The sequence below is a fragment of the Nuphar pumila genome, chromosome 10, assembly GCF_984573655.1.
Source record: "Nuphar pumila chromosome 10, dmNupPumi1.hap1.1, whole genome shotgun sequence".
Lineage (NCBI taxonomy): Eukaryota > Viridiplantae > Streptophyta > Magnoliopsida > Nymphaeales > Nymphaeaceae > Nuphar > Nuphar pumila.
In genome coordinates this window covers 111,212,176-111,239,398 of record NC_143258.1, presented here as the reverse complement: position 1 = coordinate 111,239,398, position 27,223 = coordinate 111,212,176, and positions in this window count along the sequence as shown.

Here is a 27,223-nt window from a genome sequence, read left to right as displayed (position 1 = left end):
TGTTTATTCGAAGTCTAAGACTACCAATTATATGGCGATCGTCGGGCCTATCTGAGGTTGTTCATGTCAAAAAAGAAATCCAGTTCTTAGGAACTGGTTGTGTTTTCAGTCAATGAACTCGTATGTATGGTTTTTGTCATCAATGTCCACCAGTGTGGCATGGCACTTGTAATTAAAGGCGATGTATGTTTGTTGTGATACAATGCATATATATAAGTAAAGAAAATTTTACTTCCCTATATGTATCGAGAAATTGAACCATGTTGTTTGTATATGACTAGATAAATAGCTCCTACAACAAGGAGAACTGCATCAAGCAAAGAGTTTCACATGTAGGGATTCCTATTAGAGACTCTCAATAATCTAGTGACTGTCATTTGTGAGACGAGACAAGAATCGGCCCTGCTTCGCAATGAGAGCTCAAGAGGAATAACCTATGAGAAGTTCTTTAAACATGACCCACCGGTCTTCACCGGTAAAGTCGATCTAGAACTTGCAGAAAGCTGGATCGAAGGGACTGAACGTGCGTTCCTGGTATTGAGAGTGCCAGAGAAAAGAAAGATAAACTTTGGCACATATAAGTTGAAAGACAACGCACAAAAAATGGTGTGATACCGCTAAAATTATGCAGTGCTAAAAGCACGAGGTCATCCCTTAGAGTGACTTTCAGAGAGTATTTTTGGATAATTACTTTTTGATATATTTCTGAAACAAGAAAAAGATGAAGTTTCTGAAACTAGAGTAGGGTGGTATGAGTCACATTGACTATACTATCAAGTTTCAAAACCTTGAGTGGCACTACTCCAGGTTATTAGAGACTGACAAGGAGAGGACCGACAAATATATCAATGAGTTACAAGAAGGGCTACAGTCTCATGTGATAACTAGTATGCCCCAGACATTCCAAGCTGTTGTGGCGGCAACTTTAAAGATTAACGCAGACTAAAAGTGATCCAGAGGGGTCACAGGGAAGAGGCCTGTAGCGAGCAATGAGAACAATAAGATAATGTTCCCAGATGGCCAAGAATCATGACCACTTTCCCATAAGAGATTTTTGAGTAAAGAACTTCATTCACCGGTCGAGCGACCACCACAGATGAAGAAAGTCATTCAGCTCTACTAATAGTCCAATTTTTGTTGCCCGAGGTGTAGCTCATATTACCTCAGAGAGGCTTATCCCCGCAATACAGGGGTTGCCTATATTGCGGCAAACATGGCCATCATATAAGAGAATGTCACAAAAATGCCTCAGATCATCAACGGAGGAATATGGGATCTGAAGGACCCTCCCAACAAACACAACAACGTCCTCCATTCCAATGGTTGTCATTACCTATGACAGAGCAGAAACTCATAGCGGATCATGTCTATATCGAGAAATCTAAATACCCTTGATAGATAGAATTATGACGGGTAAAAAGGCAATGAGAAGATAAAATCAAATGAATGCTCTAACCTAGAGAAGTGGCTCATGACCTTGTGTATAGTCATCTGAATTGATATGTATTTTGTTCTTCAAAATAATGATAAAAAATCTTGGACTTGTCAAATCAAATTTATATGTGCTTATGACCAAATTGGTGGCTATTGACCCTATGAGTGGATAACTGAGTTTGCATAATTAGAACACTGAAAGTTACTTAATAAAATTTGTAAACTGTTCTAAAAAAGATAACCCTACGAGGTTTTATATATTTAAGATTGGATAGTCTAGCCAGAGAGAGCCTGTGAGGATATACAGCTTCACATGAGTGTATATGTCCAAAACCAATAGCTTGGCTAGTATGATTCTGTGAGGGTATGCTGACCCAATATCAGGTGAGTCTGAAGAGGATGAGCATGTGAGGAATTGCATTTTCAAGACCAGATAATTTGACATGGAACTTGTTCTAATATGGTAAATCCTTGTAAGAATGATCAAGGTATATGAAATAGTTACACATAATGGCTGTGATTGATAGCCAGTTGAAAGAACATAGATTTAACTAAGCTGTCATTATTGTAGCTTGATTCGATACTGAACTCAGATATGAGAAGTATACTCTCATCAATCATAGATCGTGATACGAGGTTATGATTAGAATGAATGCAATAATGAACTAGGTGAATGACACATAATTGTTATCCGATATCTGACTAGGATGGATACGTTGACATACTAGTGAGAGAAATGTCACACCTACTTAGTCTTTTTATTGATAACATTATGAATCCAATATACGAGAGAAATATTTTGAGTTATTCACGCAATACTCTTAAAAAAATTTCGAGGATGAAATTCTTTTAAGGGGGTAATGATGTAAGACCCACAATTTTTCAATAAAAATTTAAATAAATTCATGAGGTATTTTATGTAAAAATAGCATATGAACTTGAAATGTGAAACAAATAGATTTCAACGAACCAATTATACTTATAACGTTCGTATCGTTGCAAATATATGCTCAATCAGTCAGGGCGCCATAACTTCCTTCCTGAGTAAAATTAGAAGATTTCAACAAGCCAACTTTCTTAGTTTTGTCGATACAAAGAGAATGACATACTCAGAATTTTTTATGAAAAAAAATGGTGAAACCTCAATAAATTCGCAGAACCTACAAAAATGTTGGTGAGCCCCACATAAAAACATCGGTTTACCGCCCATAGCATCCTACCATCAGTTTAGCTCATTCACATGTTACCTGAATATTTATAATATAGGGGTCAAACTCATTGAGTCTCAATAGGAACATAATAGCAATGCATATATATATATATATATATATATATATATATATATAGAGAGAGAGAGAGAGAGAGAGAGAGAATCGAGTGTACATGTAAACATACATTACTTCAGAACACATACAATGCAACAATTGTCACAGATAAAAACCGAAGTTTAAGGCAATACTAGAGGTATTTTCACCAATATATACTTTGTGTTTTATTAACCTGGTATGTACATGTTCCTCGGAGCGATATCGAGCATCATCGTGCTAGTCGACCAAGGGCATCATCACCCTAAGCGGCCAAGAGAATCATCACCCTAAGCAGCCACTACTTAGCATCATCAAACATCATCACCCTAGCCAAATTCTTGGTATACCAATACGCTATTGATGCAACTTTTTCAATAAAGCATTTTAAAATATATTATCAATAAAAATATTTGTGCAAACCGTGCATCAAATAATAAAAACCGGTTCACACTAATGGTGAAGTTCAAGTCAAACTCAAGGAATGGAAAAAGCACTTTTGTACCCCACACAATACTACTTTGTTGCCTTGAAAGAAAATTTAATTAATTAATTAAAATGAATAAAAGAGAGTGTTGCCCTCTATAGAGGGCTTACAAAAGAATAATAAATTATTTTATTACAGACCCAAATTAATAAAAAAATAATAAAAATCTTAATCTAAAATAAAGAGAAAAAGCGTCATATGCTTGAGCTTCTTGTCCTTTCCTTAAATGGTTATGATCTTTATAAGGGCTCCCTGAGGGGCTTTGAGGGACCTGAAGGGCCTTTTGAGGGAACTTTTTTGGGACCTCAAAGGGCTCTTCGGGAGTTTATTTTGAGGCTCACTGCATGTCTGAATGTTCTCCTGTAAAAAGAAACAGACGAAACACAAAAATATGAAAGAAAACTATGAGAAATTCAAGTGTTAGTTTTAAAAAAAAATCACAAAAACACTAAACAAGTATGAAATACACTATACTATAAGACAAAATAGCATAACTAATTTTATAACTAATATGAACTAACTATGAATCAAACTAGCTAGAGGACAAATTAACATAACTACTTAACATGAAACAAACTATGGAATTAACTAAAAATAAATAACAAGAAAGAAGCTAAGTTAATTAACTGATTAAAAGAAAACATAAACTATAATAAAATAAACTAATTTAACATGAAATACTATCCTAACCGAATTTTAAAAAAAAATAATTGACTAATTATTCAAACAATAAATAAACCTATCTACGAAAATCTATAATTTAAGTGCAAGAATAAAAAAAGCTAATATAATTATACTAAAATAAATTAACTAATTAATTTTTAACTATTCTAATGAAATAAACTAAACTTAAAATAATTAAATTTCTAAATATATATATATATATATATATATATATATATATATTTAACATGAAATTAAAACTAATTAATTACAGAAATTTAAGACTACCTAAATCAGCTAAGCTAATTCTATCCAGAAAAATGATAATCAATAAATAACAATGAGATTGAAATCTAAATGCTGAAAATATAAATTCTAGAAATTTAAATAAACTAAACTATTTGCTGAATACAAGAATTAATTCTACTCTAATTTGCTGAAATAAATAAGTAAAAGAAACAATTAACTATCTATTCTACTATGTTGAACAAATAATCTAACTACTCTATAATCAAGACAACTCACAAGAATCAATCAACTAAATTATTTTAACATGTTAACGCAAACTAATTAAAGACTAAAAAACTAATTAATTTGTTAATAACTAAAAAAAATGTTAGCCCTATGAACAGAAAAAGATTAAAATAAAGAAAAACATAGAGACTAAAAAAATGTTATTCAGTTAATATGATTATTCTAAGTTATTTCTAATTAAACTAATTTCTAAAATTAAACAAATAAAAAAATAGCAAATAACATGAGCCAAAATAAAAAATTAAACTAAACCTATGATTATCTACTTACACGCAAACCAAGGAAAATGATTATTTTATTATTTTCTATTATTTTCTTCTTTTCCAAAATGATAAACAATGGATATATGATATGATGAAATTAAATCATGCAATATGACATAAAAATAATGAAAATCTAACTATAATGCATGTTATTAAACTAAACTATGGAGAAAGGGAAAGAAGAAGAAATTGATTTTTACCTGTGCAACCGAACGAACTCTGCTCTCTCTTCGACAGAGGGGATGTGAGCAACTGACGATGATGAGGTTTAGAAGAATGAGTTAAAAGTATAAGAAGTAAGAAGAAGGAGGTAGACAACCAATCAATCGAACAAGGAGGAGAACGGAAGAAAGGTAAGTAGAGAGGAGAGAGAGAGGGGTGCAGGCTACAAAGAGAAAAAATGTTTTCTCTGGTCCTCAAAGATTCTATTTATAGTGTGTAATTAGGTTTTGAGAAATTATTTAAAAAAGAATCTAATAAATTTTTAATATTTCTAAAAAGCCTCTCTTTCAAAAAGTAATTTCTAAAAACTTAATTATTCTCCTCGAATTACTCCAAAAAGACTCAATTTACTCAAATTATGCTTTGATAAAAAACTATGAAGACCTTCGCAAATAAGCATTTTAAAACATTTATTGCACATAATCATGCATGAAAATGTATGAAATTATGCATGATCAGCTGTCAACTTAAGCACCACATCATCCCTAGGTCTCAATGGTGGAAAATTCTCCTAGTATCATAGTTGAGGACACGAGCCATAATATCGAGATCTTAGAGAAAACAACACCATGAAGTTTAGTATCACATTACCCCCTACGATAGTCATCCAAGGATCTCACCATCATCCAAAGGCAACAAAGGAGAAAATTATTAGCACATTATTTGAGTATTTTTTTTTACATCTTTTATTTTCATATGTTCTTTCCACATAGAACAATTTTGAATCCACAATATATATAGCATGAAATCATGCCATAAGAGCTCTATATTCAACTCAAACATGTATATCATCTCTTGTAATATTCGATTGGGCAATCTCCCAGCTCGGGCACTTCAGGATACCCATCATGTGCCAATGTGTGCAAATATGTGTCATTCATCATATGCATCATGATATAATTTAAACATTACATTCAATAAGATTTTTCATAAAATATTGCACTAGCACATAACCTAAATAGGCCCACATGTTGCTCAATAATATGTCACAAAGCATATTTGTGCACTTATGGTACCATATTGGTTCTTTTAATCATTTGTTCATTCATGAGCATTCACATGTGCATGGTTGCTTTTCATGACTTATTGCATATTAACATAATCACATTATATTATCATGTTGCACATTATATTGCTGTGTTGCATATCATAATATTATGTTGCACATTATAGTATTATTACCAAATTTATATATTTGTAATAAAAAATAATTTATAAAAGATAACATCATGCTTTTGTAGACCCAATGTTACCTGTCCATCTCGTTTACTTCTAAAACCATCATATGTTCATATGGTTCACTCCTTGAACCATCTCATGTATTTAAATACAATCTCCTAATTTGAGACTAATAATACAAAATTTACTCGTCATTATAAATTCTATCATAAATCATTCAGTATGATTTAGGCTCTAAGGTTTTAACAGAGGATTCCTATATATGTTATATGCAAAAACCAATACTTTAACTCATTACATAACATGAATTAAGAAATTTATAACACATATTGTTTTCTGTTCATAGAACAGTCTTGTCCACTTTTATCTCTCTAATAAAAAATTAGTCATAAATCATACAAAACAAAATCAATGCTAAGATGTTTACTGTGGGTGACTTGATATGCCTTATTTAAGCCCACAAAACCTAAAATTAAATTCAATTTCAGCAAAAAGATAAAAATTTTGTAACATTTGTTGGTTCTATTATTTGACATAACGTGTTCTAGAAAATTACAAATTTTGGAGTGACTTTTTCGATTTTTCATTTCCAAACCATGAGGAACCTTCAAGATTTTAACTGTGTTCTATATTGTGACTAACAAACCTTAAAATCACATCTGTAGATCCTAAGTATTTTGGAAGATATGATTTTATAAAAATAAGTTGTCTCCACAAACTCCTTGTCAAAACAAGATTTTTGTGCTTACTTGCAGAGGGTATATCTCTCAATCCATGACTCTTATGACTCTGGGATTTGAATTGAGATTACTTTCTTATGTATGAAACATACCCATAATTTTTCAAGATTTATGGTTTGATGATTTGAGAGAACCGAATTTATCATTATGATTGGTCAGATCAAAATACACAAAACAAAATACAATATTTTAAAAATCAAATAAGAACTTCATGATTTCAACAAAAAGATCAAGAAAAAATATCAAATGATTTCTGATCCATTAAGAACACACCAGATTTATGCATTTAAATATCTAATTATGTTGTAACTAAAAAAATATGACACATAACTTGAATCTACATCTCAAATAAACTGATTTTTCAAAGAGAACATGTTTTTCTCAAAGTCGACTTTCGAAAAAAGATTTTGGGTTTTTAAAATCTTCATGCATAAAATCATATCAGTACATATATGAATCTAGGTTGATATGTGTGATGATACACACCTGAAGATCATTACATGACATGCTTATGTATCTTAGCATTATACACACAAAGTTATGGTGTACCTACCTCAAAATCAGTAAATCTATGAACACTCTTTCTCAATCATCTTCACTGAATGACTCTTTTCTTCACAACTGCACCCTTCAATAGAAATGTAGCCACCCTACACTAACTCCTTCTTATCAAAGAAGGGCGTGTGGGGGAAGAAGAAAGAGGTGAAGAGAGAGAGAGAGAGAGAGAGAGAGAGAGAGAGAGAGAGAGAGAGAGAGAGGAAAAAGAATAGGGGGGCATGTGATAGCAAGGAGGGGAGATCCTCTCCTTTAAGTAACCCGTCTTCATGAGGTTCCTTGACCCAATAAGGAATCTTTATGTAAATCTTAGCTAAGGTTGAATTTCAATTAATTAGAGATCAATTTATGAATCCTAGCTAATTAAGATTCTTAATGCAATTAGAAAAACAATTAGGCAATTTAACTAACTAGGTATCTTAATTAAATAAGTATACTAATTGACTAAGTTAACTAAGCTAGTAAAGTGAAAAAAGGCAAGTAGGTGGGGACATCTCCTCCTTAGGATTGACTTGGACTTGGTTGACTTCAAGATCCAAGAGGGCCCATCTCAGGAGTGTCCCACTCTATGGATTATATTTCTAAATACAAGATCCATTTGTGGTCCACGTCTGGATCTATATGCAAGTACCAAGTTAAGATCCATATGCTAAAATATAATTATCTAAATTCAAACCAAATTTGAAATTCAAACCAAATTTAAAATGAGAATTTCATCTTTATTTCTCAAAAATTATAAAAAAAATCTCAAGTGTTACATTTCTTCTTAAGAAACTATCCTCCGTGTGGGATAGATGAGTCCTAACAGGGCTCTCATCCACGTTGAGCACATGAGTCCTAATAAGGACTCTCTTTTGTCCAAGGCTTCACGTTTTCAAGATGGAAATGGTAACCCAGTTTGACTGGGTCATTCAGATAGCAGAAAGTACACATTTTAATGGTGTAAAATATCATAAATGTAATATTTAACACATTTTATTCAAATTTCATGTTTTGTCTAGTTACAAATATTTATAATTTTATTAATCATTTTAAATGCAGATAATAACATATTTTTAAGTTCTCATTGGTAATGGTTCTCGTGTGGTATCACTTAGTGAATAAAGTTGCAGTTGTCAAAGATGGTAATTGACTGGACTACCTTGTATTCATGCAACTGCATATGGACGAAGAAAAAGGTCACCACCAAGAGTTAGCATTTCAAGCTAAGTAAGAGGAGTAACAACAATAGAAGACAAGGACAGATGACCATGGGATTTCAACAAGTATTTTCTTTCCTTTATGATTAACACATTCAATTGTCTTACTAGTATTGCAAACATATTTAATCTTTTGTTTTAAAACTTCATCTTACCCTATATGCTTCGTAAATGCATATGGGCTTGTGAGAGTAGTTGGTGAAGCTGATCCTCAACTTCATAATGCATGATGATCCTTCAACTGGAACTGCAGTGTTGCAGCTTAATTAGGAGAAAAATATATATATAATGCTTGAAAGACTTGGAGCTTGCTTTAAATTATTCCTGGGTTGAATTCTTATAACAACTATTAAAATTTTCTTTTTCAGATACTTTGGTTTTTACTTTTATTGTTTTACTTACAAGGGTCCAAAATATGTCTTTTATGCACTTGCAAGCAATTGCTGCCTGTGCATATATTCTCAATTTTTGTCTAAGTTGCCTACGGCCAATATATTGATGCATACTGCCCAACTAGATTAAAGTCAATGATGCTATGAATGTGGGTCTAATAAACCAGCCTAATTTATTTATTGGTTGTTTATTTTAAGTGGATATATCTATATTTAAATATATCCAAATCTATATTAGGCTCAAAATTAAGAGGATTCAATTGCCTAGATATCTGAGCCAAAACCATAGAGCTCTCATAGTCACATGCATGACAATAACTAATTGATCTCAAATGAGTAAACCTTTTGTCAACTATAACTAGATTGGCTTTTCGGTTAAGTGGGAATGCATTTGGCTAGGTTGATTTAGTTTGGGTTCCAATATTTATTAGGTTAGTCATTGAGAAACTATACTGAACCTTATATGATTTTCAAGTTTCCAAATGTAGACCTGGTTGTGCTATCAGCGGGTTGGACAAATGTTGGTTATAAACTTCATTATATAAAAGTTTTTCTGAAAGTTGTCAGAAGTGGTTAATGTCTTGCCTTTAGTTGGTGAGGTCTAGAGTTTGAGTGTCACTGTAGTCAATAGAATTTTTAGATGACATACATGAGATCTGACCATTGACAGGCTTATGCATGTATGGTCAAACATACTTTATTGTAACTTTAGGAATAAGGGTAAATTCGTAATTTTATTTTACCTAGGAGTAAAATGGTAACTTAGTGTTAACCTAAGAAAAAATGCAAGGATAGGAGAATTTGATTAAACTGGTTGGAAATTGTAAAGTCTGAAACTTTTGGTGTCAGCATGAATTAAAATTAAAAAGTTTGGGGGTAGTTGAAAAAGTTCCTAAATAAGAGGGAAAACTCCATTTACGGCCCAACCTTTTGCCTCTAATTCCAAACATGTGACTCACTTTTCTGAAATTTTAAATATAGGCTCCTGTTTTCTGAGAAACAGACAAACAAGGGCCTTCATTCAATATTGTCTTTTAACTCAGGTTATATTACAAGCCAAATCACAACATTGTCTTCATCACTGAGAGTTCAAACTTTTTACTTTTTCTCTTTTTATGAGGAATGAGTACTTTTCAATTTTCAAGGGACATACAAGAAACCAAAAAAGAATGACGTTTTCCAAGATGATAGATGTTGACCTGAGGTCTCCATTTGACTATTTTTTAGGAAAACTTTGGCCCATATATGAAATTAGGGGTAAATTATTGGCCTCTAAATGAAAATTTTCCTGACATAAATATAAATGGTATTACAAAAATTGTCCTTAGCAATGATTTCAAAACTAAAACAGCTCAGTGAATAGGCCTGTCTAAACAAATTGTTTTGAATCGGCCTTTTAAATATGTTGATTTTTTCAAACTTTTGAAAAAAATGATAGGAAGTTAAAAAACAAAAATTTAGAAAAAAAATTATCAAGAAAAAAGAAAAATATAGAAATAAAGTAAATGATGACTTATAGGGCCAATCAAAATCTAATATATGCATTTAATGTAGCAAAAAATATCATAATTATCATAAAAATAAAAAATAAAAACTAATTCAGGTGATTCTCAAGAAAATTGGTGAACGGCCAATTCGATTCGATCCTGATAACATTGATTTTTGTCATTTTAATATCATGATAAAAAATGAGATATTTGCAAAATAGTTGGTATTTTAAAAGGACTGCACATTATATACAGTGTCGCTGCATGGTGGCATAGTGGACCTGCAGCAATCTACCTGACAACCATCCATCTTGGCATTTATGGAGATGGGTGTGTTATCCATCTGGAGAAATGTTAGCAATAGTGGGGTTGCATGCTAACGCCGCTGCATAAAAAATGTCCTCTTTTAAAAGTATGGTTGTTTGAGTATTATATCAATCTTTGGAATATAGTAAGTCATGGTATCTTAACAAATTTGGTGATATTGGTGGAATCGATTGAGATTGAGAAGAGGATGCATGGTTCTAGGTGTAGTGCTTGAATAGGGTGTGGGGGTGCACCACGATTGAGTCAAGGCGAGTGGAACTTTGAGTTGTTCAAGCTTGGTTGTTAAGGGCGCGTTTGATTGCACCGACAGTGGACACGGCCATCCGTGCAACTGCATGCTCATGCAAACATGAGATGCAGTGACAGGCAAGACACCCTTCAAGTGTGTCCTTTGGGGATGTGTTTTGGTGTTGGGGAGTTCCGCCCTCCCCCCCTGAAACAAGGAAGGACAGGACACCCTTGAACACCATTGAAAAATTTAAAAAAAAGAAAGTAAAAAAGTGTCATTTAGTGTCCTTGTCCAGGGCTGTTCGTGGACATGACATGACATGGTATCCTTGTCCTCCCCTATTCGCTAATCAAACGCCCCCAAAAGATATCGAGCTTAAACTCAAACTTTATAACTTATCATGAGTTTGGGCAACCACGGTTGAGCTTATGTTAGGTTTTGCTCACGATCGAGTTTCACTTTCATGTATCTAGCTTGAGCTTAAGAAATTTAAAAGGTTTTTAACAAAATTGCCCCATTTTATTAGCATTTGTAAAATTGCCTTTATATACTTATATATTATATATGTTATTAGCTCGGCTTGACTCGTATAGGTTCGTTCTACATATTCTATACTCATATATTTTATATTTTATACATATATCTTATATAATATATATTAGACGTGTTTTATATATTTATTATATGTATTTTATATACTATCAAGCTTAAAAAACACTTAAAATAATTTTTTTAAAGAAAATGAGCCAGCTCGTGATTGGCTCACCAATCCCGGCTCATAATGAGCTCAGGCTTGGCTCGGCTCATGATGAGCTGATGAGCCGAGCTCGAGCTGGGGTGTAGCCTTAGGGAGCTGAGTCCGAACAGCCCAAGCACGGCTCGTTTGGCAAATTCAATCTGGGTCAAAGTTTTGTAACACACATGTTCAGTTTTTCACATCAAAGCTAATATTGGCACGAGTTGGTTATCATGCTCAATGAGAGACGAACCGGAAAAGTAGATCCCATTTGAGTCCACATTTCAAAGTTACCCATATTCAGGTTTGCTCACTTGTCAATATTAGAGCATGGAGTATTTTAAAAAATGAACTTATAGCCAATGATTTTATTGTGACTTGGCAACAAGATATCAGAAGGCCAAAACAATTAAAATTATAGCAACTGAAATATCCAAAGAATTAAGCAACATAAAAAAAAATATAGAGGTAAAATATTCCTTGCTTATTGTTATGGGATTTTAACATCAATAGATTATTTAAATCCCATGATAAATAAAAGGAATTTTTTTATTCAAAATCAATGTTCGAAAAATAGTTGACATGGAGATAATGAAGAATATTGTATGTTTGTTGTGTTGGATGAACCGAGTCCCAAAATACAAATTTTATATCACTAGGCATTCCTTCAACATTTTCATGGTGTGTGACTATCTAAAAATTCATAGCAGATTAAGGCTTCACTAGTTTAACATCTTTTATTTTACGCTATAATAACAATTTCCATTACATTATCCAATTGATCAGCTTCTCATAGTCGATATCTAACCTGCATTTTTTATCAGCACTTAAAAAAATCAGTTACATTACTCGTTAAAAACTGTCTTTTATAATATATTTTTATTCTTAAAAAGTTGATTCATACAATAACAATCAATAATTTATAAAATGTAAAAGGAAATAAGGCTCCTACCCACGAAGAAAGAAATGCGAAAAAATTAAACAAAATGGCAAAAACTTAATCCAATCAACAAGCTTTTTAAGAATAAAAATTTGCCTACTACATTAAAGAAATATGGGGGGAAATATCGATACATTGTTCGAACTAGGCTGAGGGGAGGAAGAGTGGCCGGTGATGCTGTCGGGCATAAGCTTGGCTTAGGTGAGGGCTCGACCCTGGCCTCAGCGAGCTCGCCTTATGGCTTGGGCATGAGGCTGGCACTCAGTCCTGAGGTTGCCTCAAGCGAGGACTCACCTCAGGTTGTGAGCCTAGGCAAGTTAGGCTCAGGCGAAGACTCACCTCAGGTCGTGAGCTTGAGGCAAGGCAAACTCAGGCCAGCCTGGCTCAGGCAAGGCTCAGACCAGGCTAACTCAGATGAGGCCTCACATGATGCTAGAGAGAGAGAGAGAGAGATTGGGGAAAGGGCAGACCTCCGTCATTGAGGGGTTGCTCGGCCTCCGATGATGCTCCAGCAGTGCTCAGCCTTTGGCGATGCTCTGGCATTGCCTCCGACGATGGTTGCAATGAAGGAGAGGGAGAGGGAGGGGGGAGAGAAGGAGAACATGGAAAAGGGGGTGAAAAGAGGTTTTAAATACCACTTTTGGTGGCCGTTGGATCTAAATGAGATCCAACAGCCAGCAATGGTGCATTTTGGGTAGGCTCCTCTCTCACTTTATATATATATATATATATATATATATATATATATATATATATATAATATTTGGTGCCTTTAAAGACCAAATTATATGAAACTATTGAAGTGAAAATCATAGGCTCAAGCTTTATCAACTCAATCTGACCATATTGATGTGTTGAATATGGTTTGTTTGCTAAGGATCAAACCTAGGAACATGTTTTTTCAATTCAAAAATATGATTTTTTGATGCATGAAATTTTAGCACATAGTACACCATTCATTTTTGAAGCCTTTAAAATATCTGCTTGTATATGATTCAAAACTCATTTTCCACTAAACAAACATTGTAGATCACATCCATAAGATTATGTCTGTGTGTGTGTGTTTTTCTTGCAACCTCTTCCTGGATCTTTTCTCTTGTTAATTAGAGTTTTCCATTTTTGTTGTTAGTGGGCATATTGTAGATTTATGAGGTATAGGTCCTACTTTTTTCTTCCTCATGTTGATGGATGGATGAGTAATTAATTTTTGGGACTTTGGGTTTGTATGTAACTCTTCACATTAGCTTTTACTAGATTTTAGTTTGTCCTTTTTGAACCATCTTCTTCCATTTTTTAATGGCTTTGATCCATAGTAACTAACATCAGTCTTGTATGCCACAGTCTTTGTTGCAACACACGAGAGGTCTATGCGTACCATTACATGAATATATATTATTTCAAAATCCTCCAGGTTGTTTTCCAAGAGGTTAGAAATGATTCTAAGGCCTATTCAATTGGGACCTTGGATAAAAAAACAAGATTTTCAGGTGACCACAATTCTAGTGATTCCATATTTTTATTCCATCAAACCTAAACATTCTTTAATGAAAAAGTGCTTTGTCTATTACTAGTTTTCTGTTTTGAATTTTTATTTTCTCAAGTGAGTTCTTTAACAATCAACATGAACATATAAGTTGCTTTGGTCTCTTCTAATTAATGTACAACTATGCATTTATTTATAGTTTTGATCTAGTATTTGAGTCTCATAACCTGATGACCTTGAACTGACACTTGAATGAAAAAATGAATGATGAAATAGCATTGTGTTATATACTAGCTTCATTGCAGTTTTCTTCTCTGTTTTTGGTTGGCTTACAGGAGAAGCTCTATGATAAGCAGCCAAGCTCATGGCCAGCCATGTTGTGTCAAACACAAACCATAGACATTCAACATGCTTTTCTATTTTTCGTACTGAATAAGGTGGTGTTGAAAAGACCTGAAAAAAATATCTAGAATTATACTATGACATAATATTTGGAATTATACAGGTGGTGATAAGAAAAAATATATGAAATGATAGCAGAGATAAGATTCCATCATAGCCTTGGAGGCGGCACTTGTCGGGTAAAGATCTTAGATCATCTTGGACAGTGCTTCTTGTTGGGTCCAACAAGCTTCTCACACAAGATATATTGAGGATGAAGGGACCATAGTTTTGCAATGTTTCATGAACACCTGTTTCTTCAATATTCTTATGCAACTAATGCTTAAAGAGAAATAGTGAAGCGGTTTTATGGAAAAAGATGTTCAAATACGAGCATTCCTTCACAGATCCAATGGTGTTTTTCCTACAATGACAAGTTTGTGGATTAAATCTTGGTTGGGTCTACTTCGACCAGTTGACTTGTTTTGGCTACATCTTATGAGTTTGAAAGCTAACATCATTTATTTTAATTTATCTTTTATGTAAAAAACAAAATCCGTCAATTTGAAGATCAAAATTAAGGTTAAAGTAGACCCTAAATAAAATAAAGTTTCTCGGGTAGACAAATAAACTTGTTTTCGTCTCAACTATGTACTACGATATCAAAACTACTTGATTTTTGACATGTTTGAAAGCTAAGACTCTCTAGTTTTGACTTTATTTTGGACAAAAACTTTGAGGATGCCATTTTTGTAGACCACAAACGTGGTGAAAGTCAGGAATACACTAAAAAGGCTCAAGGAAACTAGCATTTCGAAAGTCGACCTTTGACTTGCACAAGTCTCACAAATTTGGATGTTGCTCAAATCTGTTAGCAAGGATGCTCCCTATTGCAGTTGACTCATTATGTAAAGTCCACTTAAAAATAAAAAATAAAAAAATGAGTCTGACACGTGTCGGACACGCGCTAGGCACGTGTCAGACACGTGCCTCGATCGGTCTGCGGTGTCGGATCCGAGAGAAGGGTCCAAAAACATTTTCATCTTCAACTATGGTTGCTGAGTTCATAAGCACAGGTGTTCCTGATGTCTGCTATAGATTGGAGGCACATATTTTGAATGCTTGCAGCTTATTCAATGAGTTGTTTTATCTATCGGACTATGCAGAAAAACTCAGATGCTGAGAGAACAATGTGCTTGTTGGAGAATTTCCACTTCCAACCTTCAGAGGATCAAGATGAGAATACCGCCACTGTTGTTATGGATGTAATTCAGAGTTTTCCAGCTTTGAATTCAAGAGACCTACTTGGTGCTACTTTCTGCAAATATATTCTCAACATCACATCAGATGCAGATCTTGGAAATGCTGAACTGTTCAGATCTGCACCTTTGATAGAGGTAACTAAACAAAATCTGTAGTCACAGAATACAAATAAGAACTTGATGGAGGTCATCTTTCATTGTTGATTGGGGATTATTAAGGATAATATGAATCATAGTCAAACCCACTCAGAAGGAACCAATCCAGATCCAAATCACAGTATAGAAGGTTAATTATCCATGAGTTCTATAAGAGTTAAAAGTGCACACGTTGATGAGTCCAATGAGAAGCAAAGTCAAGAGAGGCAATCTTTATTTATAACTAACAAGAAGTGTCCTCATAACAACTTGTTATCAAAGAGTGATCAAGATAAATCTAAAGTGGAAAATATGTAGAGAGAGAGACTGATCAAATTGGAAATATTCAATCTATTGTATCATGTGTTAAACCATTTAAGGAACTTCTCATCTCTATGCAGGTTGTTGAAAGATAGAAAGAGAGACTTTATCGGCAGTGGACATAGATCCTTCTAAGGATCGAACCACGTTATTTTCATATTCGTATTTGAGTGTATAAATGATTTGATAGTTTCAGTATGGTATCAGAGCTAATCTGATCTCTTGATCATATTGAGTGCTCCCTTCATCAAGATTTTGTTCTTCATCAATTGTGACATCCTCCTGATCAATTTTTTGTGAGCAATTTTTTAGTACATCATTCTCTCTCATTTTTGCATCAACCATCATAGCTGAAAATAGCAACATCAGAGCAGGTTTGAACAATCCCTTTCCTTTTGTGCCTGCTCCCACGAGTCTTCAACATTTCTTGTTTATAAAATTGTCTACTGACAATTTTCTTCTGTGAGAATATCAATTTATCCCACTATTGAAAAGTTACAATCTCATGGGATTTGTGGATGGGTCGAAACCTCATCCAAAAGAATATGGAAGTGAGCATGGCAAAGCGGCTGAGAAAAATCTTAATATCATTGAATGAAAAAGAATGAATCAACTTCTATTAAGTTGGATCTTGTCATCGTTGTTCGACATAATTCATTGTCAAGTAGTCAAATTAATCACTTTATATAATGTGGAACACACTAAGAAAAATATATTTTACTCACTCCAAAGCCCCGGTTCATCGACTAAAGTCCCAATTATAAAACCTGAAAAAGGGGTCTGACAATATAACCGGTTTCTTTCATAAAGTCTAGAGTATTGCCTATCAACTTGCTATGACAGGCAAACCTGTTTTTGATGATGATCTTCATATGCATGTTCTTGTGAGGCTTCCTACAGAATTGTGTTAAACACTAAAGATTATCCTATTTCCTCTAAAGATTTATTGAGGATGTTATTGGTTCATGAAGCCCAGTTGCATGAATTTGAAGAGCCAAACCCCTTATAGCCAACCTGACTATTAGACAACCCAGTCCAAATCAACTTTAGAGAATTTGTCCACCTTAAAATCGGTTTTCCAATTCAAGAGGAAGAGGGGGAGGTCATAACTCCAATAGGACAGGACAAAACATTGGCAACTTGAACACTTTGGCAAACCCGATTATATGTCATTCATGTGGTAATCAAGGTCATATTGCATCACAATGTCATACTATATGTCAAGCTTACAGGAAACAAGGGCACGATGCCTTACAATGCAAAGTATTAAAGTTTAAAAAAGACTCAATTATCCCTAAAGCCCACCATGCTACTCTGATGGATCATATAGATGATGGAGCATGGTTTCCTAATTTTCACGCAACTCAACAGGTTATAGCAGAAATGAACAACCTTGCCCTTTAGTCAGATTATCAATAACATGATCACATCAAAATTGGTAATGGCTCTCCCTTACAGATTCAACATGTTGGTAATTTAGTATTTCACAGTCTAAATCTCTTACTAATGATATTTTGCAAGTTCCTGCCATTACACAAAATGTATTATCCGTTCAGAAGTTTACTAAAGACAATGATGTTTTTTTTTAATTTCACTATGATCGGTGTTATGTTAAGGATCATAAAATAGAGAAAGTACTTTTGCAGTGTACCAATGATCATGGTCTATACAAAGTCAACATCAACAAAGTGGATTAGGCTTCAAGTTCTCCTCTAGCATCAGCCTATGTTAGAGAGCGCACTTTTGTGGAACAATGGCACAAACGACTGGGTCACAGTGTTTTTCGTTTAGTCCATCAGATTTTGAGTAGTTATAGTCTTCCTTTTTGCACAATAATAACAGTTCTCTTTGTGAGGCGTGTCAAAAGGGTAAAAGTCATGCTCTACCCTTTAAACCGTCTATGTATAAGATTGAAGGACCACTTGATTTGGTTTATTCTAAAGTTTGGGGACCTGCTTCGATTCTAGTTAGTAGAGGACATTTATATTATGTTAACTTTCTGGATGCATTCTCTCAATTTACCTGGATATTTCTTATTGAAAAGAAGTCACAAGTTTTCTCTGTTTTTTCAAAGTTTTCAAAAGCTTGTAGAAAATAAACTTGTGCGCAGGATCAAAGACCTTCAAAGTGATTGGGGTGGAGAATATTGACATCTTTCCACTTATTTAAAAGCTTGTGGTATTGAACATCATGTCACTTTGTGTCACTTGCCCTCATACATACGAGAAAAATGATTGTGTTGAGTGCGAACACTGACACATTGTGGAAACTGGGCTCACTCTCTTAGCTTAGGTTGGCTTACCTCAAAAAAATTGGGTTTATGTATTTCTCACCGCAGTCTATCTAATCAATAGACTCCTGTCAACTGTCACCCACAAAAATTCTCTTTGTCAAATTTTGTTTCATACCACCCCTGACTATAAGTTTCTTAAAATTTTTGTATGTGCATGTTATCCTTGCCAGTGTCCCTTTAATCGCCACAAATTATAATTTTGGATCACTAAAAATGTGTGTTCCTGTGATACAACACTCAACACAAGTTATTTCTATCTTAACCCTATGACCAGGAAATTTTTTATTAGTCGCAATGTTCACTTCAATGAACAAGTTTTTCCTTTCCTCACTACGTCCACACCCAGCATGTTTGTCCCTATTGTTCCACAACCTCTACCTATTAGCCTTCCCCTCTCTCTACCAGTTCCCCTCACCTCAACCCGTACCGACCAGTTTGGAACCTTCTCTCTCTTATGTCCCTGCATTAGAATCGAGTCTCTCTGAACCGGCCATGGCCCCACCACCTCTGCCAGCCCCCTAACTTGCTTATGGTTTCCCTGCACTAGATCCGCCCTCTGTGTGGTCTCATTACATGGTGACCCGCTTCCAAACTGGTTCTCTTAAACCCAAAACATTTACTGCTACCCAATATCCTACACCTATGTTTCTTCTCATTGATCTTTATTAGGACCATGAACCCACCTGCTTCTCTCAGGACAAAATTTTTTCCATTGGCGTCAAGCCATGTTTGATGAGTTCAATGCCCTATTACATAATGACACCTGGAGTCTTGTTCCTCCCGCGCCTGACACTAATATTATTGGATGTAAATGAATCTTTAAGATTAAACGATGGGCTTATGGGACCTTGGAGTGACATAAAGCCTGCTTAGTAGCCAAAGGTTATAGTCAGAAAGAAGGGATTAATTATTTTGAGACCTTTAGCCCCATGGTGAAACCCGCTATTGTTCAGAATATGCTCACTATTGTGTTTTTATTGGGGTGGTCCATTGACAACTTGATGTGTATAATGTTTTTCTTCATGGCATCTTCTCTGAAGAGGTTTACATGTCTCAACCACAAGGTTTTGTTGATCCACATTATCCTCATCATGTGCGCAAGTTACACAAAGCACTCTATTGTCTCAAGCAGGTTCCCCGCGCATGTTACCAACTGTTAAGTGCATTTTTTCTCAGTATTGGCTTTATGAGTTCTTGGGTCGATACATCTTTGTTCATTCTACTTTGTGATGGTCTTCAAGTTTATATTCTCATTTATGTGGATGATATTATTATCATTGTCAGTTCTATATGGTATCTGGACCACATTATTTCTCAATTAGCACGAGAGTTTGCCTTTAAAAATCTCAGTCTGTTGCATTATTTTTGGGAATTGAAGCTACTGTTATCTTTGACAGTCTCTATTTGTCTCAACAGAAATACATGGTAGATCTGTTGGTCCACAGAGCCGGACCTGTCAAGAGGCCAATGAGACTTGGGCCTCAGGGACCCTGGGCAAAAAAAAAATTTAGGGGCCCATTTTTAATAGGGATTCCATTTTTAATGGAGACCAAAAACAACAACAAAAAATTTAGGGGCCCCAAAAAAATTGGAGGCGCTGCCCTCGAACTCCTACTATTAATAGGGGGCTCAAAAAATTTCGAGGCACTGCTCCCAAACTCCTACTATTAATAGGGGCCCTATTTTTAGGGAGCCCATTTTTAATAGGGGCTCAAAAAATTTCGAGGCCCTGCCCCAGAACTCCTGCTATTAATAGGGGGCCCATTTTTTTCCTCTGCCTCAGGCCCCATAAAATACAGGTACGACCCTGCTGTTGGATCATAGGAACATGTCTAGATCTAAACCTGGCTGTACACAGATGGCCTCCTCTACCAAACTTTCTGCACTTTATGGTGATCTCGTTGTAGATTTGACCTAGTATCGCCAGGTTGTGGGTGCTTTGCAGTATCTCACCCTGACCTGACCAGACTTGGTATTTGGGGCTAACAAAGTGTGTCAGTTCATGCACCAACTAACTTTTGTCCACTGGACCATGTTGAAATGAATCCTGTGCTACATCAAGCAGACTTTAACTTATGAACTTCTCCTTTCCAAGAATCCTTTTTTTCCCATCTCTGTGTTCTCTGATGCAAACTAAGCTAGGAATGCTAATGATAGAAAATCTACCGGGGGATTTGAAGTTTTTTTGGGGATGCTCTCTGATATCTTGGTCTTCTCGCATATAGAACATGATAGCCCGTTGTGGCACTGAAGCCAAATATTGATCTTTGTCCAATACGGCCGTTGAGAATCTCCAGCAATCGTTCCCCCACTCTCTAGTGTGACAACATCAGTGCCTCATATTTGTCTGCCAATCCTGTGTTTCACAACCGCATGAAACACATTGACATTGATGATTATTTTATTCGCAATCATGTGGAAAAAGGTCATCTTTTTGTGAAGTATGTCTTGCCCACAGATCAACTTGTGGACCTCACGACTAAACCACTTTCCACAACCAGATTTGCTCTGCTTTGTGATAAGCTGAATATCCTTCTCATGTCGTTCAACTTATAGGGGGATGATAAGGATAATTTGGATCGTAGTCAGACCCACTCAGGATGAACCGATTCAGACCCAAATCACCATATAGAAGTTGAATTATCCAAGAGTTCTACAACGGTTAAAAATGTACACATTGATGAGTCCAATGAGAAGCAAAGTCAAAAGAGATAGTCTTTATCTATAACTAACTTGTTATCAAAGAGTGATCTAGATAAATCTAATGCGGAAAAACATCTAGAGAGAGAATTGGAAATATCCAATCTATTGTCTCATGTGTTAAACCATTTAAGAAACCTCTCATCTCTATGCATGTTGTTGAGAGATAGAAAGAGAACTTTTATTGGCCGTGGACGTAGATCCTTCTAAGGATCGAACCACACTATTTTTGTGTTCGTATATGAGTGTATGAATCACTTGATAGTTTCAATAGGTAGTACCAATTGCAATAGAAAATTCATGAATGTTGGCCATTCCCTGATGTTATGATAGTTGCAGGAACATAGATGCTGAGCAACAATTGCACCTGAGGCCAATGTCGAGTGAGCTAAAACCCACCTATGTGCCTTATCCCTTGAACCGACTGGTGTTGTTGCTAACACTCTGCGAGAAGCCTACTGCTACATCACCTTTTCCAACTGGTCTTAAATGATGCACAATTTTGTTGTTGCAGCTTCCTTTGATTGCCATATTCACCTACGTGCAACTTAATAATTAGACATTAACATCCTTGTGATGTCATTTCTCTTTTTTGGAGGGTGCAGAACAAAATCACCTTCTCAGCTGCGACCAACACTAAAAAAAGTGGTGCACTTGCCATGTCAGAATGTAGTGAAACAATGCAAAACAAGACATCTATTAAGGCAGAAACGCAACTTACATGGACAAAGCTGGTTTCTGGGTTGATTGTGCAAAAAAACTAAGATTTTTTTACATAGTTTACGTAGAAAATGGACTCAAATAAAGCTCTTATTGGAAAATAGTGTTACAATAGAAGAAGATGAAGATAAAGACTCGTTTACCTTATCGCTGTAGCTACCTATACTAGCACCTAAAGTGTGCATCCCTGAGAGCCAAAAGACCATAAGCTCCACTTTTCCCTCTACATTAGCTTAATCATAAGCTACTTTTAACTAAGCAGGAGTCCAAGTCAGTTTTTTTATGTTATTAGGTCAAAACCCAAAGCTCACTCTATATAAGGAGGTCTTGAAGAGCCATATCAAGTATTGAATATTAAAATGAAGTTTTTTCTAAGACCTAACCATCCTCCTCCCCCCCCTCTCTCTCTCTCTTCTTTCGTTTGGATGTCCCTTCCTCCTTTAATGTCTTTTTCTCTTCTCTCTTTCATCGTATATTGCACGTGTATGGTGGTGAATCCAGCCTATGTAAGGGGCCCAAGCCCTTCTCAAATTTCTTTCAAAGATTCAAGAAGGCTATACTGCTCGAGAAAGCCATTCCGAAGCCTTTATAGTCATGGTTCTGTTGTACTGCCCTTTCTTAAGCCTAACTCAAGTAACCAATCCTCTAAGCCTCTAATATTAATATCCTAAACCTGTAACCAGACCTGGTTGCATTATCTTGCTTTTCATAGCCTTAGAACCAAAACCACATCTACCTGACTAAATTGAAAACCCTATTTTTTTATCATTTTTTTGCATTTTAGCCACCCAACAACCTATTTTATTGTTTCCTTACCTCCAACAGCCTATCCTAACCTTAACACATGTCATTAGGTGTCCAACAAGCCCTTGGTTCAGTTAATACCATAAACCCCATGGGTTGAGAAGAGCGAAGAAGCTTGCAAGCATGCAGAACAGGCTCAAACTCTTTTCGAGCAGACGTAAGCCAACCTTTTCGACAGCGTGAGGAGATAGTAGAGATGAACACCAGGCTTGAGTGCATCGAGAGGGTTGTCCTAACCCTAGTCAATCAAATGGAGAACATTCACACTCCCAGATATGTGTCATGTCAAGGATCTGATTTTTGGGGTAGCCCTTTTGGGTGCCAAAATGAATCGCTTCTAGGTGAGCCACCACATGATCAGTATTGAGGCAGAAAACCTCATTTTGAGGTCTATGTATTTGTAGGAGAGAACATATATGAGTGAATCTTTAAACTTAAGCATTGTTTTTACCTATCACAACGTGTCGACTGAGGCATGTGTCTTTGAGAAAGTCACTCATCTTGAGGGTGGCACACTGTGCCGGTACGAGTGATCAGACACCGTACATGAAAAGCCATCTTGGGAGGACTTTGTAGAGAAAATTATGGAGTGATTCAAACCCACAATCTTGGCGAATCAACCACGTGAAGCGCAAGAACTTAAAACAGAGCTATGACTTAGAGGAGTACTAGGCCAAGTTTGAGAACCTATGTACTCTTCTACCATTAATGGATGATAAGACCTTGTTCAGGTCCTTATGTTGGCGGCCTACAAGAGGATCTTTGTATAGAAGTTCTGGCTGCAGCAGTACAAACCCTTGAGAAGGACAGAGTTTGGGAGAACATTTCGATGAACTTTATTGATGAGCTTCCCTCAGTATAGGGAAAGTATGTTGTCATGGTGGTAATGAACCTTTTGTCCAAGTACGATCACTTCCTAGCCGTGGCTCACCCGTACACTACCAAGTTCATTGTCGAGTTGTTTATGCGAGAGGTGTTCTGCCTAAACAGGATGCCTCGTACTTTCATCAATGATAGAGACCCGATGTTTATCAACACCTTCTGAATGAAATTCTTTTAGTTGTAGAAGACAAAGTTAGCCATGAGTACCGCCTATCATCTCAAGAGGGATGACCAGACAGAAGCGCTCTTCTTTCGAGCCTTTGTAAGTGACAGACCTAAGACGTGGCTCAGACACCTCCCATGGTAGGAGTGGTCCAAAAACATGGCTTACCACTACACTATTTAATATTGTATATTCCTTGGATGAAGGTTCAATTATTATTAGAATGCCACTTACACTATTGAATCTGACTGATGGACTCAGACCTGATGATTCAAATCCAAATCGTTGTCCCTGTAAAAACTGCTTATGCTTACAGCCCCTATGCAGAATCAGAATGGAGTGGGCGCTGATGAATCCATCAAAGGATTTCGCATGCAGGAGTAGGCTTGTTCTGCTCATAGCTGAAGTTTAGATCATGGGCTTTGAGCAGAACCATGGGCAAAACGATAACTGAAGCTGACAGTAGAATTGGTGACAGGATCATATAGGTGACCTGTAAAGGGCATGTGGTTGAGCCTTTCAAGCTTCATAAGCCTTATGGGGTTGGCTGTTTCTTGTCCAAATCAGCTCAAATTGGCCTCAGCTGTTGCACACAAGCCACAACAAACCTGACTGGGCACACACCCTACCTCAACAAGAATATCAGGTTTTGCATCGGACAATATCATTCTTATGTCATACATGTTCACTGCACGTCACTCTTCTGCACACACACTCACATAGTGATCTACGTGTTTGGGTTAGTAGAATCGGTGCGTTGGATCATGTTATTCAAATGCGTCTACAATTTCACATGGGTAAAAAAATCAGTGGCTTAAAATATACTGAATTTTCATCTCTCAATAATTCACATTTTTACATTTTCCAAGAGTATACCGACTATTTTGACTATGCTGAATACATTCATGAGGCTAGATTTGATAAAAAAGACGGACGGCAGTGGATGGGGGAAAACGGGGCCCCACCCTGCCTCACCCTGTTTGGACCGAGGATGGAGGACATGAAACGAGAATAAAGGTGGAGATGAAGGGTTAAAATCAAAACCAGTGTGAGGATGGACTTAAACCCTGCCCCCTCCTCCTACTCCTCCCCAATCATTCTTTAGAGATGGCAATGGACTGAGGAAAAATGGGACCCCGTCCTGTTGGGACCAAGGATGGAGGACATGAAACAGGGATGAAAGTTTGGATTTTGAGATCTTGTCCCCCGCCCCGGTCCACTGCCATCCCTATTCCACTATGAGCTCTAATTAGGTAACTTTTTACCCATGAAGGTAAAAAATACTTGCCGTATATATATGGGAAGTGTTACAATGTACAACCATTTATGTATTTTAATAATAACATGCACAAAAGACTTGACCTTTTCCTATCCTTGCATCTACTGCCAATACCCCAACCTTGCATATATCCACTGAAAAGTTCACAAGGCATGAAAACCTGCTTCATTTGTCCAAACCCAAATCAGTTTCACACCCATAATCCATGGGTCACCCTTAACCTCTATGAATTGCCCACCGGAAAAACTCATCAAAAGTACGTCCATCTATTGAAAATCATGGCGTCCAGCATCATCATGGGCATCTCTCTATATATTCTATATCTAGATATATATCGTTCATTTTAATATCCTACACAAATGGCTTTAAATACAAAAAATAATACTCCTCAAAATGGTATCTCCACAACTTTTTATTAGATTTTTTTGTAATTTCACTGAAACTTTATTGTACCCTCTGCTCCTCCATTCACCTACTACCCACCCTTCTCGTATCTACTGGAAAACCACCGGAACTTGTGCGAAACCGGCACATCTTATCTCCCACATCTCTCTCTCGCTATATATATACACATATGTTGCAGCTTGAAGCCTTGAGTTGAACCAAGCTATGCCCTTCCAGCACAAGAGAGCTAAACCACCGGAAAGCCTCTTTTCTGAAGATGTTGCTGCCATTTCGTAAGAAACCAGAGGAAAGGCTCCAGCAGGGGCCAATACGCAACGTTGATGGGCTTTGATCGTTGTGAGTTAAAAATTGTGCTGTTAGAAATTAAAACCCCCAACATTGTGTTTTGGGAAGAAAGAAAGCCTTGGAAGCCCTAACACTACATTTTTTCTCCCATTAATGCAATTGATTGTTGTGGTCATTCCTGCAATTAATGAGAAAATGGGTAGAGGAAGCCAGCCATCGCCAAGTACGTTGATGAGTTTTGTTCTCTTTTGATGTAGGGAGAGGGTGCAGATAGCTTCAAGTTCACCTGCAACACGAGAGAGAGAAAGAGTTGCTACAGATGAAAGGAGCTGAACGGTATGATTTCAGGCCGGTTCCCATGATGAACAAGGATGGGAGGGAGGAATGTATGGACTTTTGAAAGAAGGGTAGAATGGTTATTGGGTAAAAAAATCAAATAGCAGTGTTTAAGAAAATTATGAAAAGCCCAAATAAAAAGTATTACAGAATGGACACTTTTAAGGGCATATTTGGTCTCAAAAGAATTTGCGCATTATTTTAAAATGCACAAATGTTTTTGTGCATTGTAACACTTCACTATATATATATATATATATAAAGGTTTTAGCTTAGGCAAACAATTTTTTTTTAACATAGCAATTAATAACACAGTTTTACATAATTTAAATTATCTAGATTTAAGGCAATTTATTATTATATAGGTCAGAGAGTAAGGGGTAGTTGTGCACCACCATCCACAGTTTAACATAATTTAAATTATCTAGTTTTAAGACCATTTTTTATTATATAGGTCAAAGAGTAAGGTGTAGTTTGCACCACCCATCCATGAGCTCGAAATTGAGCTCAAATTTTCATGAACAATTTTTTTATTTTTTATTTTAAAACTCTGATCATACAGAAGTGTTCTACACAATCAGATTAGTAAGAATTGGCATTTGAATCTTACGATTCTAACATCTAAGCAGTTTTTTTTAAAGATTAATAATCAATGGCTCATAATTTTTAAATATAAAATGTTATAAAATGATATTTATAATAAAAAAACACAAACCAAAGGTAGATTCTAACAAGTAGGAGATGCTGAACACATCCCTTTCAGTCGAATTATCGAATAAGGTTGTCTTAACATTGGTGGACTTGGAACGTGACACCCAACCCTTTTGCTATGAAAGAGGATACAAAGTGTGCGTGGGAGAGTAAGAGAGAAAGAAAGAGGGGAAGGGAAAATTGCATCTGACAGTGACTACTTGTAAAACGTCACGAAGTTGATAGTACCTCATAAATTTGAAAGCCACATGCGAGGCAGAAGTTGAGTGTATCCTTAACGAAGGTGAGAGCCATAGGATGTTAGGCCAAGGCGATCGGTTGTTTTCAGGTTATCCAAAAAAAAATTGACTATGAATATGGAAATAGTTGTGA